Source organism: Euprymna scolopes, chromosome 37, assembly GCF_053919585.1.
Source record: "Euprymna scolopes isolate OS-2025 chromosome 37, ASM5391958v1, whole genome shotgun sequence".
In the NCBI taxonomy this organism is placed as follows: Eukaryota; Metazoa; Mollusca; class Cephalopoda; order Sepiida; family Sepiolidae; genus Euprymna; species Euprymna scolopes.
Window position 1 is genome coordinate 14,286,901 of NC_136518.1, and position 14,228 is coordinate 14,301,128.

The 14,228-nt window shown below is 32.3% G+C and overlaps 1 protein-coding gene across 8 annotated transcripts in view; it reads right to left on the minus strand.

Moving 5' to 3' along the window:
* The window catches only part of LOC145261095 (serine/threonine-protein kinase TAO1-like), a 315,191-nt gene extending 304,354 nt beyond the window's left edge, over positions 1-10,837 (minus strand). For 5 of the 8 annotated variants that reach the window (XM_080119286.1, XM_080119289.1, XM_080119287.1 and 2 more), the window contains exon 1: positions 10,491-10,837. The gene's annotated coding sequence lies outside the window, so the exon portion shown is untranslated. The remainder of the gene's footprint in view (positions 1-10,490) is intronic. The other 3 variants (XM_080119290.1, XM_080119288.1, XM_080119292.1) reach the window with 3 other exon arrangements.
* Positions 10,838-14,228: the final 3,391 nt, after the last annotated feature.

The following is a 14,228-nucleotide window of genomic DNA, read 5'->3' on the forward strand; positions in this document are numbered from 1 at the left end:
CGTGTGTGTGTGTGTGTGTGTGTGTGTGTATATATATATATATATATATATTTATATAATTTTTAAAATGTAATTATCCACTAACACGTTTCGTCGTCTACGACTCATCAGAGTGGCTGAATATAGCGAGATTCGAAATCGGGAGATATATATATATATATATATATATATATATATAATTATAAAAACGTTATTTTGTCATTACGTTCTAAATACAGCGAGTTCGCAATAAGTAAGCATTTTATATCCGATATAAACACTTCATTGTTTAATAAAAAATAAATAAATTAAATCATAACATATATATATGGTAATAATAATAATATCACTTTTTTTAATGAAGCTAAAAAATATATTCATTATAAAACAAAAATTTAGCTCATGTGTGCCCTTTCTCTCTGGATAACAAACATGACTTATGTCAGATTCCACACAAATGAAGACACGAGTTAGAAAAATTAACTAAAAGTTACAATAAAATAAAATAAAAAGCTTTCAATAAAGCTAAAAAAATAAAAAAATAAAAAAAATCAATAAATTCCCTATAAAATAATGCAAAAATAATTTAGATGACAGGGGAATCTCTTTCATGCTCGATATATATAAAGATACCAAGAAAAAAAAAAGATATTTTTGGTGCTTATGCACTTTTGTTACCGCGCTATTTTTTTTTTTTTTTTATAAATAGTATTTTCAAGTTAAATTCAAGTTTTACGATATCGTTTTTTATTAAATTGTAAAGTAAAAGAATAGTTACAAAACACCCTCCCCTCCCCATGTTATTTCAGCACGGTAACAAAAGTGCATAAATTTTATTATTATTATTATTATTATTATTATTTAAGAGTGCGCCTTTTTAAAAGTCAAAAAAGCTTTCAAACTCACAGAAAGAATTTTGAAAATATGCCTATTAATTCGAAATCTATAAAAGTTAAATTGTCTGCATTTGTACATTTCCCTACCAAACTACTGTCAATTTTCAGTCTACAGATTCGAGATATGACATAAGGGGTATTGAGATTTGGGAAAATCAGTTTTCGGACAGAAATTTGGCCGTCAAGGGGTCAAAGTTCAATGATTTGACCTTTGAAAACTCTACCAAACTCCTCAGCCAATTTTGGGCCCAAACATTTTAAATTTTAGATGTAGGTTATTTGGACAGGGATCAAACTTTTTGATTTGAGTCCAAAACAAATATCAAAGAGTTAAAATTGGGGTCAAAGTTAAAAACAATTTAACCTTTGTGGTCTCTACCAAATTACTCAGCCAATGTTTGGTCTAAACATTTAAAATTTTACATTAAGTGTATTCAGACATAGGGCAAACTTTTTAATCGGTTTTTGGCCAAAAATTTGGCTGACAAGGGGTCAAAGTTCAAAAGAATTTACCATTGCAGTCTCTAGCAAACTATTCAGCTAATTTTGAGTCTAAATACTTGAAATTTTAGATATAGGTTAGCTGGACAGGAGTCAAACTTTTTAATATATATATATATATATATATATATATATATATGTGTGTGTGTGTGTGTGTTATGAACAGTACATAGGGCCCGAGCAAAATCGGGCTGAACTGCTAGTAATGAAACAAATTAAAATTTTTATTTTATTTTTTTTTTTTTTTCGTACTTTGAATATTATTCAATGATAAAAAAAAACTCCTTTCTCAAGAGAGAACAGATACCTTCTGTATGACACGTCTATATAGTTTTTAAAAAGATGTTTGAATTATTCGGACTACTGTTCGCATCTTGAGTGTTATTTGCGCAACATTTCGGCCAATGTAACCGCCAGCCTTCTTCAGGTCTATCCTGTTGAACTTTAGAATCTTTCGGACCCATGGCATAGTGGAATAAAGTACTTAGTAAAGTATTTTGTAAACTACTGTTTTGAAAGTTGAAGGTACAATCTTCAGTGTGGGCGACACTCAAAATAAAATTTCGAATTGCTTAGGACTTTTATCCAGGTATGGCTGTCGGAACGAGAGCATGTTACCCTGTGTCTTAAAGAAAGGGTTCTGTTTAAATTCCATGCAGATTCAAGAGTTCGACCACATACACCTGAAGAAGTTTGGCGGTTACATAGATCGAAACATTGGGTGAATAACATTCAACAGTAATCCAAATAATCCAATACGATTTATCAATCATCATCATCTCAAAAGAAACTGGAATCTTAGGTAGATATCAATCATACCAGTTATTATAGGTGCCACAGGGCTTATGAAGAAGAACCTGAAGTCTTACCTAACTAATATTCCTGGTGAACCAAGTGCAAATGAGATCCAGACAATTGCTCTTAAGGGAACAACAAGGATACTAAAAAGAGTTCTCGGCTGGTTTCAATAGAAAGCAGAGCAATGTTGGTAGCTGGCTTGGCTGCCCCCATACCCAGCATTATAATCTTCAAAGAAAGAAAATTTTTTAAAAAGTTTTTTTTTTTTTAATGTGTGTGTGTGGGGGGGGGGGGAGGCACGTAATCGGCAACCGCGTTTCTCCTGAGACAACAGTGTTGAAATCCAGCAGCAAGACGTTCAGGACAAGATAACCATGAGAATTAAAAATTGCACAAGCAAGACTTGAGTTTTGTTTATTCTACCTGGAGGTAGAATATATGGATTCATTCAAATCTCCCTAAAAAAAAATGTTAAAACGGTGCAGGCAGAACTTGAACCCGGTACGCTGAGCCCACAATTTGCCACTTCCACAAGTTTGTTGACTAACAGTGAATAATTTATAAAATTCCGTCTAAATACCAGTTATATAAAATATGCAACATTATTAAAGCCTGAATTACTCTTGCATATAAAACCGTCAGTGCTGGTTTTCATAAATACATGAAATCCGTTCACCCGGAACATTTTTTTTTTTTTTACTTCAGGCTTCAAGTCTTTTCCTCTAATGAAGTCTACATCTTTAAAAACAGTTTTCATGGTATTATTGTAGATTAGCACTCTCAGCTAACCCATTAATATGTTATTTGCGATTACGTGTAAATACATTGAAAAACGGAGAAAAATAGAATTTAGAGTGGAGATCAGTTTCGCATATAAAACTAAGATAAAATGATCACCTATTTCCGGTCCATTCTAGCAGTTAGCCTTTTTATGTTGCTTTTATAGGAAATACATTATGTGCAATTTTGAGGAGGGTTAAGCAATAACGCGTGTTAGGCCAGTTGGACTTAGGGTTAATGATTTTTCTTTTTAGTGAGAATTAGGATCATTTTATGTTATTTACACGATACTTTTAAGGAGGGAGGGGCTTCTTGCCGTCAAGTTTTTCAGGTTGTTTACATGTAATCTATTATATAAAAGGCAATTGCTTCTCAGTTTTGTTTTCATTTTATTTTGTTGGGGATGGGGCATTCTGCCGGATGTCAAACATCCGGTCAATATTACAGTCATTTCAAATAAATGTTTAAAGATTTTAACCGTTTCTATGAATACAATTGTCCGTATTTCTTTTGTTCTTGGTTCACCGGGTATATTCGCCAGATAATTTTTGAATTTATTTTATGAGACAGTTTGCTCCTATAATTATTAGGATGGAGTTGTTTTATTTATTTTTATCAGTTTGTTCAAACTGGAGATGGGGCATCCTACCGAATGCCAGCATTCATCCGCTAATTCAGATATTCCAACCGAGAGATCTTTTTAAGATTCTGACCGTCCCCTTTTTTTTTCTTTTTAAGTGCAATTGTTTGAATCTTTGTTCCACTTGGTTCATCGGATATATTTACCGAGTAGTTTTTTAAATCCCTTTTTCATGTGAAAACGGTTACTCCTATAATCATTGGATGATGGAGTTGTCTGTATGCATGCGTATATCTAACTAAAAGCCAAAAACTACAAAACAAACAGCCATAAAGTTGGTATAATCTGGACCAGATTTGCGCTGGATGAATAATATATAAAATTTAGAAAAAGAAAAAGAAAAACATTCTTATGGAGGGCGAGGGCACTGCTTTAAAATAATAAAAGTGCGTTCTTTTATAAAATAGTTCCTTCGACAAATAGTTGGTTCAGAGTGAAATTATGAACCATGATACTTGACCATTTTGCAAACTTCCATTCTAGCCAGAATTCGCTTTCCACTGATAATTTAGAGACTTTAAAATCACTTTAGAATATAGCTATTAAAAATCGGTGATTGTTAAGACTAATCGATTTTTTTAATATGTCGCTTTAAGCAAAAATATTGTTATGTCGAAAATAGCAATATATCCAAAAATTACGAAAATTCATCGGAACAACTATTGCGTTTTTATTAAAAAAAAAAAAAAGTCTCACTATAAGTAATATTGTGATATGCGTTCCGAATTATGTCTGTGTGTGAACTCTTCACCGTCTATTTTATACCATCTATTATAAAAATGCAATTTACCTAATTTTCCGTAAAAATTACTTTTCACTATAAATAACTTCATACTCTATGAATTTTTCTAATTTCTTTTGATATTACTATTTTCGACATGACAATTAAGTAATATTTTTGCTTAGGAAATAGTTTTAAAAAAAATCGATATGTCGTCTATCTTAACAAGAACATAAAGTCATTACTTTCAACAGTGTTCAGTACCAAAGTAGGGCTCAGTAGTTAACATTATACATGCGTAAATAAAAAGCCAGTAAAACAGAAAGTATTCACTTCATCATGGTCGTCATATCCGAAATCGGAAATTGCGAACTGATGTTATAAAAAGCAAATTTAATTCATTATTTGGTTTGAAATGTATGGTTATGTTCAAGATTAGGTGTAGAAATTCAGTTCCGGTTGCTGCTTTAAAACGAGAAAACTAAATGCAAAAGATGTCGTCCCGGTAATTTTTTAGATTAGGTCCACCTCCACACTTTTCTTTTAAATGGCACCTTTTATAGGTTTTCGACTATGCTGAATAAGAAAATCGCATTGAAATTTGCAGAAATAATTATTTATCGAGATAAAAAAAAAAAAGTATTATGCATTGTATTCTTTGGCGGCCATCTTTTTTTACGCGCGTGCAGTGTCAGTCATAGATGAATAGATTTGTTTATGGCGCGCGCACGCGCGTAAAAAGATGACCGCCAAAGAATACAATGCATAATACAACTTTTTATATCTCGATAACTACTTATTTATACAAAATTTGAATGCGATTTTCGTATTCAGCATAGTCAAAAACCAATAAAGTCGTCATTTAAAAGAAAATTATGGAGGTGAGGTGAACTTAATCTGAAAATTTACCGATGTCCCTTCCGGTTATCTTCATCTAAAGGCGAAGTTATGGTTAAATTCGTGAATTATTTATAAAAATTCAATATAAGCTGGTGTCTTTTTTTTTCTTTTATTAAAAGCAAATACTTCTGTAGTTTACGAACCTTACTGAAAATAAGGTTAGAAACACATTCTTAACATGGAGAGCGGAGTGGAATGCATTTTGTACTTTCACCTAACAATTAAAACAAAATAGGTACTTTATGCACTTATGGTTACAGTGTTGAAATAACATTTAGAAAACCATTCTTAACATGGGGTGGGGAGGTACGGGAATCTTGTAACTATTTTGTACGTTCACCTAACAAAAAAAAAAAAAAAAAATGGTGAAACTTCAATTTAACTTGGAAAAAAAAATAGCACGGTAATATAAATACCACAAAATGATAGCATAAAAGTTCAATTCAAAATGTTTGAGTTTATTATGTGATTATGGAGAACACTCTTCCTGCCTTGTTATCGTTTTCCCGACTGTGAAAAAGCGGCAACCGGAACTGAATTCCAGCATCTAATCTTGAACATAACAAATTATATTTGGTTGATGAAGTATCCAAGAATAATTTTAAAGACAAATTCCAATGATAAAAATAGTCGGATGTGAGCAGTGTTGAAAATATATTATTATTAATTATTATTATTATTATTGTTCCCCTTCAAAGGTCCGGAATAAAATATAATTGGAGATTTTTTTTTTTTTTTTAATAAGACTAGTTTGCAATTTTTGACATGGCGGCCATGAGGAAGTGGATATTTTCTATATTACAAAAAGTAATCCTGGTAATTTTCGAAAAACAGTGGATACTTACTGTAAAAATGTTCGCGCGATGAGTTTATGAAGCAATGATTGCGTAATCTCCGACCACACCTTGCATAAACAAGCCGTAGTCTAGTGACAAGACTCCTAGTGACTCCTGAGCTACTGAAAACAATGAATGCCGTGACAAGCATGGAAAAACTGATTTTTAGTTTTTCCTTTTCTACACTAGTTGTACAAGGCTTGACATGGGGAGGGAATTTGTTAACTATTCTGTACTTTCACCTAATATTCGGTAATGAGTGTCTAGTCTAGTATTAATCCGTAGCTGGAGGAATGTTGTATACACTACTAGACTCATACTTTTTCCAAAGAGCATTAGATTTATTACAGTTTTATATATTTATATCATAAAACGTGTACACTGTACAACTTAGTTAACATGTTGAAATAAATACTGTAAATATCAGTATCATGACTAGATTTTAAGCCGTTAAAAACGGGCAAGACTGTTGACTAAGAATGAGTACTTACTACTTCATACCAAATTTATGGTTGAATGTGGTTAAATTTGTGCTCATTTTTGCATAAAATACGGACCTCTATTCACCCCTAACTTTGCCATAAAATTTAGTTCGTTGCACCTTATCATAGCAAAGATTCATACAAAATTTCAGTCAAATCGATCCGTAGTTCCCGATAAAACTTCCAATGTTGTAGTGACTAATCCCTATAATTCTCTATTGATCCTGAACCGTACATGGAACAGATACCATAATACTTACTTTGATATGCACCTTATAACAAAGGTCCATACAAAATTTCAGGCAAATCAGTCCACTAGTCCAGTTTCCGAGAAATAATGGAACGAACTTGTCTTCAGATGCTGCAGTGCTGCTGCACTTCAATTTTTTGTTCTGTCAGTGGAGGAGAAATCCTTTACGACTGAGAATTTATTTTTGTTTATTTTCTCCACATTAAAAAACGACCCCGGTGGCTAACTGTCCCGTGGGGAGGCATTGTAAATAGGAACAATATCGCAGGAGCTATTATCGCAATAGCTAGAAAAAAAAAGTGACTAAAAAGGATTTGGAGGTTAGGGGTATTTAACTATTTTAAAGAAAAAATGAAAAGATCTTCAAAATAATGATGTCTAAAATCTGGAACAAATTTTTGGAGTGCTTATTATTCACTTATTGTTATCGTGCTATTTTTTTTTTTTTTTTTTGTAAATACTGTTTAAGTTTAACGATATTGTTAAGTGAAACTAACGAATAATTACAAAATACCCTCCACATGTTAAGAATGGCTTTCTAAACGTTATTATTTCAGCATGGTAACATACGTGCAAGTACCATTTTTTTTTTTGTTATTAATTTTTAGTATCTCAGGTACTTCGTCATAATAGTGAAATTCGAATCATGAATGATATCTACTTAACTGTCATGTCGTTGTGATGAACATATCCAAAAATTACGACAAACGATCGATACGATAAAAAAATTAATTAATGAAAATAGTTTTGCTAAGACTCAGGTTTCAGAAAATATTTATCTCCCTTGTTACGGTTCGACCTCTTCTGTTTTTGTTTGTTTTTTATTTTTAGCAAATCTCAACTATTTTTTTATTAATAATTTTGTACTACATCGTTTTTTTTTTTTTTTTTTGTAATTTTTTTATATGTTCATTACTGCGACATGACAAGTAAATACCATTGGTTTTACTTGGAATTCAATATTTCGAATTTCGAAGGCAAGAAGCGCATATTTTGACAAGCTTTTTAAAAAGTACATTTAGCAAATTAGATTTTCCCCTTTTATTAAGCTATAGTCAAAAAACGTTAAGCTATCTAGCTAATTAGGGAAAGCATCTTCAGAAGATCGCGATAGACAATAACAGAACTCAGAAAATGTGACAGTGACTGATACACCTTCAAATAGATTAAATTTTTTAAATATCTGAAATTTGATTAGACAATTCGTTTCAAACCCCGACTGACACCCATTATTCACCCGAGGGCAGAGTTCGACACAAGGTCGTAAAGTAAAATCCAGCACCCCAAAATGGGACTCCATGGATATTGGTACAAAAATGTTAATTGAATGCTCCAGTCTCGAAGGATAACTCCTTCGCTGAACGAGGATAAAAATAAATAAGTATAGTATAGAGGACTAGATACTTTCAAATCCTCAAAGTGCTTTTACAGAATTTGAACCGCTTTTCTTTTTTCTTTTTTTAACCTACCTTATATTTTAAGATTAGTTGAACAAAAGTCAGTTTGGTTCGGTTCAAATTTTGTAGAATTATGAAATTTTGAAATAATTAAAAAAAAAAAAATACAATAGAGACAGAGACACACACAAATAGACTAGATTTTTAGCCTATTAAAATGGGATAAAAGTTATAGACTGTTCACGTAGAATGAGTGCTTTGTCAAGCTTCTATAGCAAATGTGGTATTGTGGTGACTAATACCCAATTACGCATCATAACACTTAGTTCGCTGCACCTTATAACCAAGGTCTATACAAAATTTCAACTAGATCAGCTCAGTAATTCGAGAAAGTGGAATGAACAAACCAAGAAAAACTACACTATAATATATATATATATATATATATATATATATATATATATATATATATATATATATATATATATATATATATATATATATTACTAATGCAGAGAGTGATCCGGACGTAAATAATAACATTTAAAAAGCCATTCTTAACATGGGGAGGGAAGGGTGTTTTGTACCTATTCTATACTTTAACCTTACAATTGAATAAAAAACAGGCCATAAAACTTTAATTAAACTTGGAAATACGATTTAAAAAATAGCGCGGATCACTCTCTGCACTAGCACCATATATATATATATATATATATATATATATATATCTTAAAATAATATGGGATTATTTAATTGGTTTATATACGACCACCAATAAGTCGAAAAACAATACGAAATTTAAAATATTAAATTTTCTTTTTATATAACCAACCCCCAATTTTATGCGCTTTGATTTGATCATATTGTTAACACTAATTCTTCTGGCTTTGTTTTAAATAATTATTACCAATTAAAAAAAATATGACACCAGCCTTTTTTACAGACAAATACACAATATTAAAAACGGTTGAAATCTTTTAGGTTGAACTACTTAAAAAAAAAAAAAAAAAAAAAAAAGTAGGGGTGGTTTGATTGAAGACCATAAACACTTAATTGATTGACAACACATATTTTTTATACTTATGCAGAGAATAATAGTTATTTAGCAATCCATTCTTAACCTGGAGAAGGGGGGGTTGTAATTATTCTGTACTTTCACCTAACAATTTAATAAACAAAAGAAACCGTAAAACTTACATTTAACTTGAAAATACTATGAAAAAAAAAAATAGCACAATACTGTTTCTGCATAAATACCTTTGGTATGGGGGGGGGGGACTTATGCATTTTAACATCCCCGAAAATTGTTTTTATTTTAGAAGGGTACTGTCCGCAGCAATGACAGATTTAGCAAAACCCCTCCCATGTTAAGAACAGCTTTCTAAATTTGCAGGGCGAGTGTTAAAATGCAGAATTTTCGGTATACCGAATTTTCTTATTACAATTAGATTTTTTTTATGTAATAGTCTATTTTTTTCTGAAAGAAATTACATAATATTTTAAATAGCCATCACTGCAAAAATAACTTCGATAAATTCAGGAATAATGGTAACCTTTGCTCGTCTCGTTTGGAAACAAAAATGGTAAAAAAATTAATTTGGAGGAACACAATTGAGATCTATCTGAATAGATATTTAGAATTTCTGACTTGTATAATTTAATTTTCAAGTCGACAGGAGATTGTTTATTCGAACAAGAGATATCTATTTTGACTTAAAAAAAATTTTTTTAAGCATAATATATAAACAAATAAACAGAAAAACAATTAAACATGGAAGTTAGATATATAGATTTTTTTTTTTTAATAAGCAAACTATTTTTTTTTTTAAAGATACACCCGAATCAGTCTTCAATATCTAATTCACCTTGCAAAATAATAGACTTGAAGGTGTAATTTAAAAAAGGGTGAATCTTAAATAAATATTAAAATTTACAACATTTTAGACAAGTTGGAATACTTTATTAAAAAGATATATATCAGAAGCGCGTCGCGATTGAATTTAAACCTTTAAAATAATGTTATCGTTTCAAATTTGCCCTATTTTAATTAATATTATTTTTTATTATAATACAGGGTGCATTTTAAGTTGCTAATTAATGCAATTAATAACAGATAGATTGATAAGGTTTAAAATCGCAAATTATATATGTTTAATTATTTTTTTAAACAAACCATGATGACAATTCTACTTAAGATTCATGTCATGTATACAGACATTTTAATTGTTTCTGGATTGCATTCAAACCAGCACGGCCATTATAGCAAAGGCGGTCATTTAAACAGATAAAGGTTCAAGTTCACCTTACCTGACCAGGTAATGTCAAGCTGAGACAGCGATTCCTTTCAAACCGGTCATTTTTTTTTTTTTAACTCATTTATTCCAAATCGGCCTTTTTTTTCTTTAAGAGTCCCTTTCTTGTTTTTCAATATGGCAGCTTGACGCATGCGCTCTGGCCACCACAGCTTCCGTGCAAATTTCCCGACCGGAAAATCCCGAAGAACATTTCTTTCGAGAAAAACAAGTATTTTTTTCAGAATCTATATTCACTTTCCTTCCTTTATATATTAACGATGATATTCAGTTACTTCTAAGCGAAAATTTTAGAAACAGTTACAAAATAAAATAACAAGGGAGCGACATCCGGAGAAAATCGGGGGAGGTGACGTCACCGGAAGTGACCTCTGAATAAACGATCAGGTCGTCTGAACTTTCTCTTTCTTTAATAGTTGTAAAATTCAATTCGGAGCGATTATCTATGCGTGTGTGTGTGTTACAGAAGATTAAAGAAACATCGGTACCGTCGGTTTCAAATCCAACACAAGGGGGCCAGTCTCTGGTCGCCTATGTCGGACTGATTTTCTTCAGCCTCTGTTTATAACTGTCTCCCTGTAACGGCGTTAACGCATATAGAGTAAATAAATATTTCGCTCTTATTTTGATATTTTCTTTATAATCGAGCACTTTGCCGAGGTTCTCCCACAAACCTTACAAATGCTATATATATATATATATATATATATATATATATGATTATCAAACAATCTCGCGTGTCTGTGCGCGTTTTTCTCGTCCAATCGTAACTGATAACTACACACCGAATTATTATTGGGTAAATTTATACAAATACCGTGACAGCGAATTAGTAGAAAAAAATGTACCCTAACCCTAACCCTAACCCTAACCCAGTTTTCAGATTCGTGTTCAGCACACCGAAACGTAACAGAATACTACGTAAAAGATTTTACTAATTCGCTGTCACGGTGTTTGTATAATAATACCTATTATTGTTTGTTTAATGACTATATTAATTGAATATTGACATTTGTACATTTTAATTTTTGCGGACATTACCCTCCCCCCTCCCCCATCTTTGGAGACGTTCATCTCAAACAGGGGTAGACAATTCCATAATTTCTCCGAAAATGTTAAAGTTTTGTGTAACTCTTTGGTAAAAAGCAAAATAAAACACTACATTAACACAATAACACAAAATAAAACAATTAATTATCTGAACATTTATTCAATTAAAATGATTACTTTGGGGTTTTATAAACTAATTAGAAATTCAAAATAAATTACAACAGTCTTTTTTTTTTTTTTGTATTTTTTCTGAAATTAATAAGAATGACCATTATCTGAAAATGTATGACTTAAAAAAAAACAACTTTATTTTACCAAATTAAACTTTCTCAATAAATAAAAATAATTATTATAATTCATAGTTTTGAACAGTCATTACTGGAAAGTATATATATAAGTGAACGTGTGTGTGTGTGTATTTTCCTATAACTCTGTCAATTTTCAGTCTACAGACTCGAAATTTGATATACAGGGTACTGAGATTTGGGAAAATCTTTGTAATCCGTTTTCGACCAGTTAAGGTGTCAAAGTTCAACGATTTGATCTTTGAGAACTCTACCAAACTCCTCCGATAATTTTGGGTGTAAACATTTGAAATTTTAGATATAGGTTCCTTGGACATGAATCTAACTTAATAACTTGATTTGAGCTCAAAACAATAAATGTTAAGGGGTCATAATAGAGGTCAAAGTTAAAAAAAAAAAAATGACCTCTGCGTTCTCTACCAAATTACTCAGACAATTTCTGGTCTAAATATTTGAAATTTTACATAAAGGGTATTCAGAGATAGGGCAAGCTTTTTAATCGGTTTCGATCGAAAATTTTTAGTTACCAATATATAAATGTATGTATGTATGTATGTTTGCATGTCTGCCTAAAACTTTCGACAAAGGCGACGGATTTTTACAAGATCAGTATCGTTTTGAAGTTCGACCTTTTAGACGACAAATATTGAAAAATTGGCTGAAAACATTAATTTCTTCACCCTAAACTGGGCACTTTTCTACGGGGGGGGGGGGGCTTTTTTCGCCGATATTTTGGAAAATCATGCTCTCCTTTCGATTGTCTAACCTTAATTTAAACATAAGTCACTTCCGATTTGGCAGTGGTGGTAACAGCAAAGATGTCTTTTTTCCCCCTGTTCTTTTCCTCCTTCGCGGTACGGGTTCGAGTTTGCCTTCCTACTATCACTTTTTATTTTTCCTCAATATACACCTCCAAACACCCGGGCAACGCCGGGCTGAAATGCTAGTATATATATATATATTTAAAATTATGCTTGATAAACCTGATTTTTATTTTCAAGTTTTTATATGAATTTAATTTATATTTTGTTATATAGTCTCTTTTAAAAATTATTTCTTTGGTATCGCTATATATAAAATTGTGTGTGTGTGTGATGTTGGTGATGGTGACTAGGTAGAAAAATGAATTCTGTAGCACAAAAGGTTGTTCGTTTTAACTCTTGTAGCTCTTGAACTTTTTAAGTTTAAAAAAATAGGAGGCTTTACTTCTGGAATGACCAATGTCCTCAATGTATTTGTTCCAAAAAGGAGAAGGCAGTTCATGAGAAAATGACCTCATGACAATAGAACAGTCGGGCTAAGATCCGAGTGTAGTATTTGTTCTGATGCTACACTTCTATAGAAACCTTTCTATACTAAGGCAATTTTTATTTTTGTCTACTTCCAGATTGCCCCTTTTTGGGGAGCTGGTTTCCCCCATATTAAAAACGACCTTGTGTCACATTTTGCTCTCGTGGGGAAACAAATAAATACCAATAGAACAGATACGGCATTATTCCCTCTCACAACCATTGGTTTGACGAGTTACTAAGGTGATCACATCGCTAAATAAATAAGGCAGGCATGGTGGGAAGAAGCCAGAACATTCATCATCATCATCATAGCCTTGAGCCTCTGAAGGGGCATAGGCCATCCACAACAGTCCACTAGCGTTCAGGGACCTGGGAAATTTGCTCCAGCTCCCCCAGGAGTAGCCGGTCTACTTGACATCTGCCTCAAGGTTTCTTCTCTAAGTGTTCTTTAGTCGGCCTCTTTTCCTCTTCCCCTGAAGGTTCCAGGTCAGGGCTGGCGTGTGATGTTTGTTGGTTATTTCTTCAGGGTGTGCCCGATCCATCAATAAAAGGGATTTTCGGCACTGAAGCGTCCTATTGACTTTGACCCCAGCATGTCATACTTTCTGCAGGTGCAGGACCTTCCTCTCCCAGAACCGGAGCCTCTTGAGTTTTGTGGATGCTTTTGTAGCAAGGAGTTCTCTTTTTTGGAGTGAGGGTGCTGGCCCCATGCCCAACCTTCCCAGAAGGTAGGTGAAGTGCTCTCAGTCTGGCCTCTACCTATCAACTTGTCTAGCATGAGTGGCCCTACCAGGAGACAAATCTCCTGCCGGCTTAGCTCTTGGAGTCACTGAGACATGTAATCTTCCCAACCAACGCCAAGGTTGCATTCCCTTTGGGAAGAGCCAGAGGATTATATGCCTATAACTCTGCTTAAATAAAGATTTTGGATAAGATCGTACAAGTTAGAAAAGCATTTCATCTAAGGCATGAAAATTGTTAAACAAAATGTTTTTACTATAGGCTTTAAAAATAAAGGTACAAGATTCAATTTCAAATTTATTTATCTTTAAAGTGCACTTTTATAAATTTTACAAAGTAAGGTAT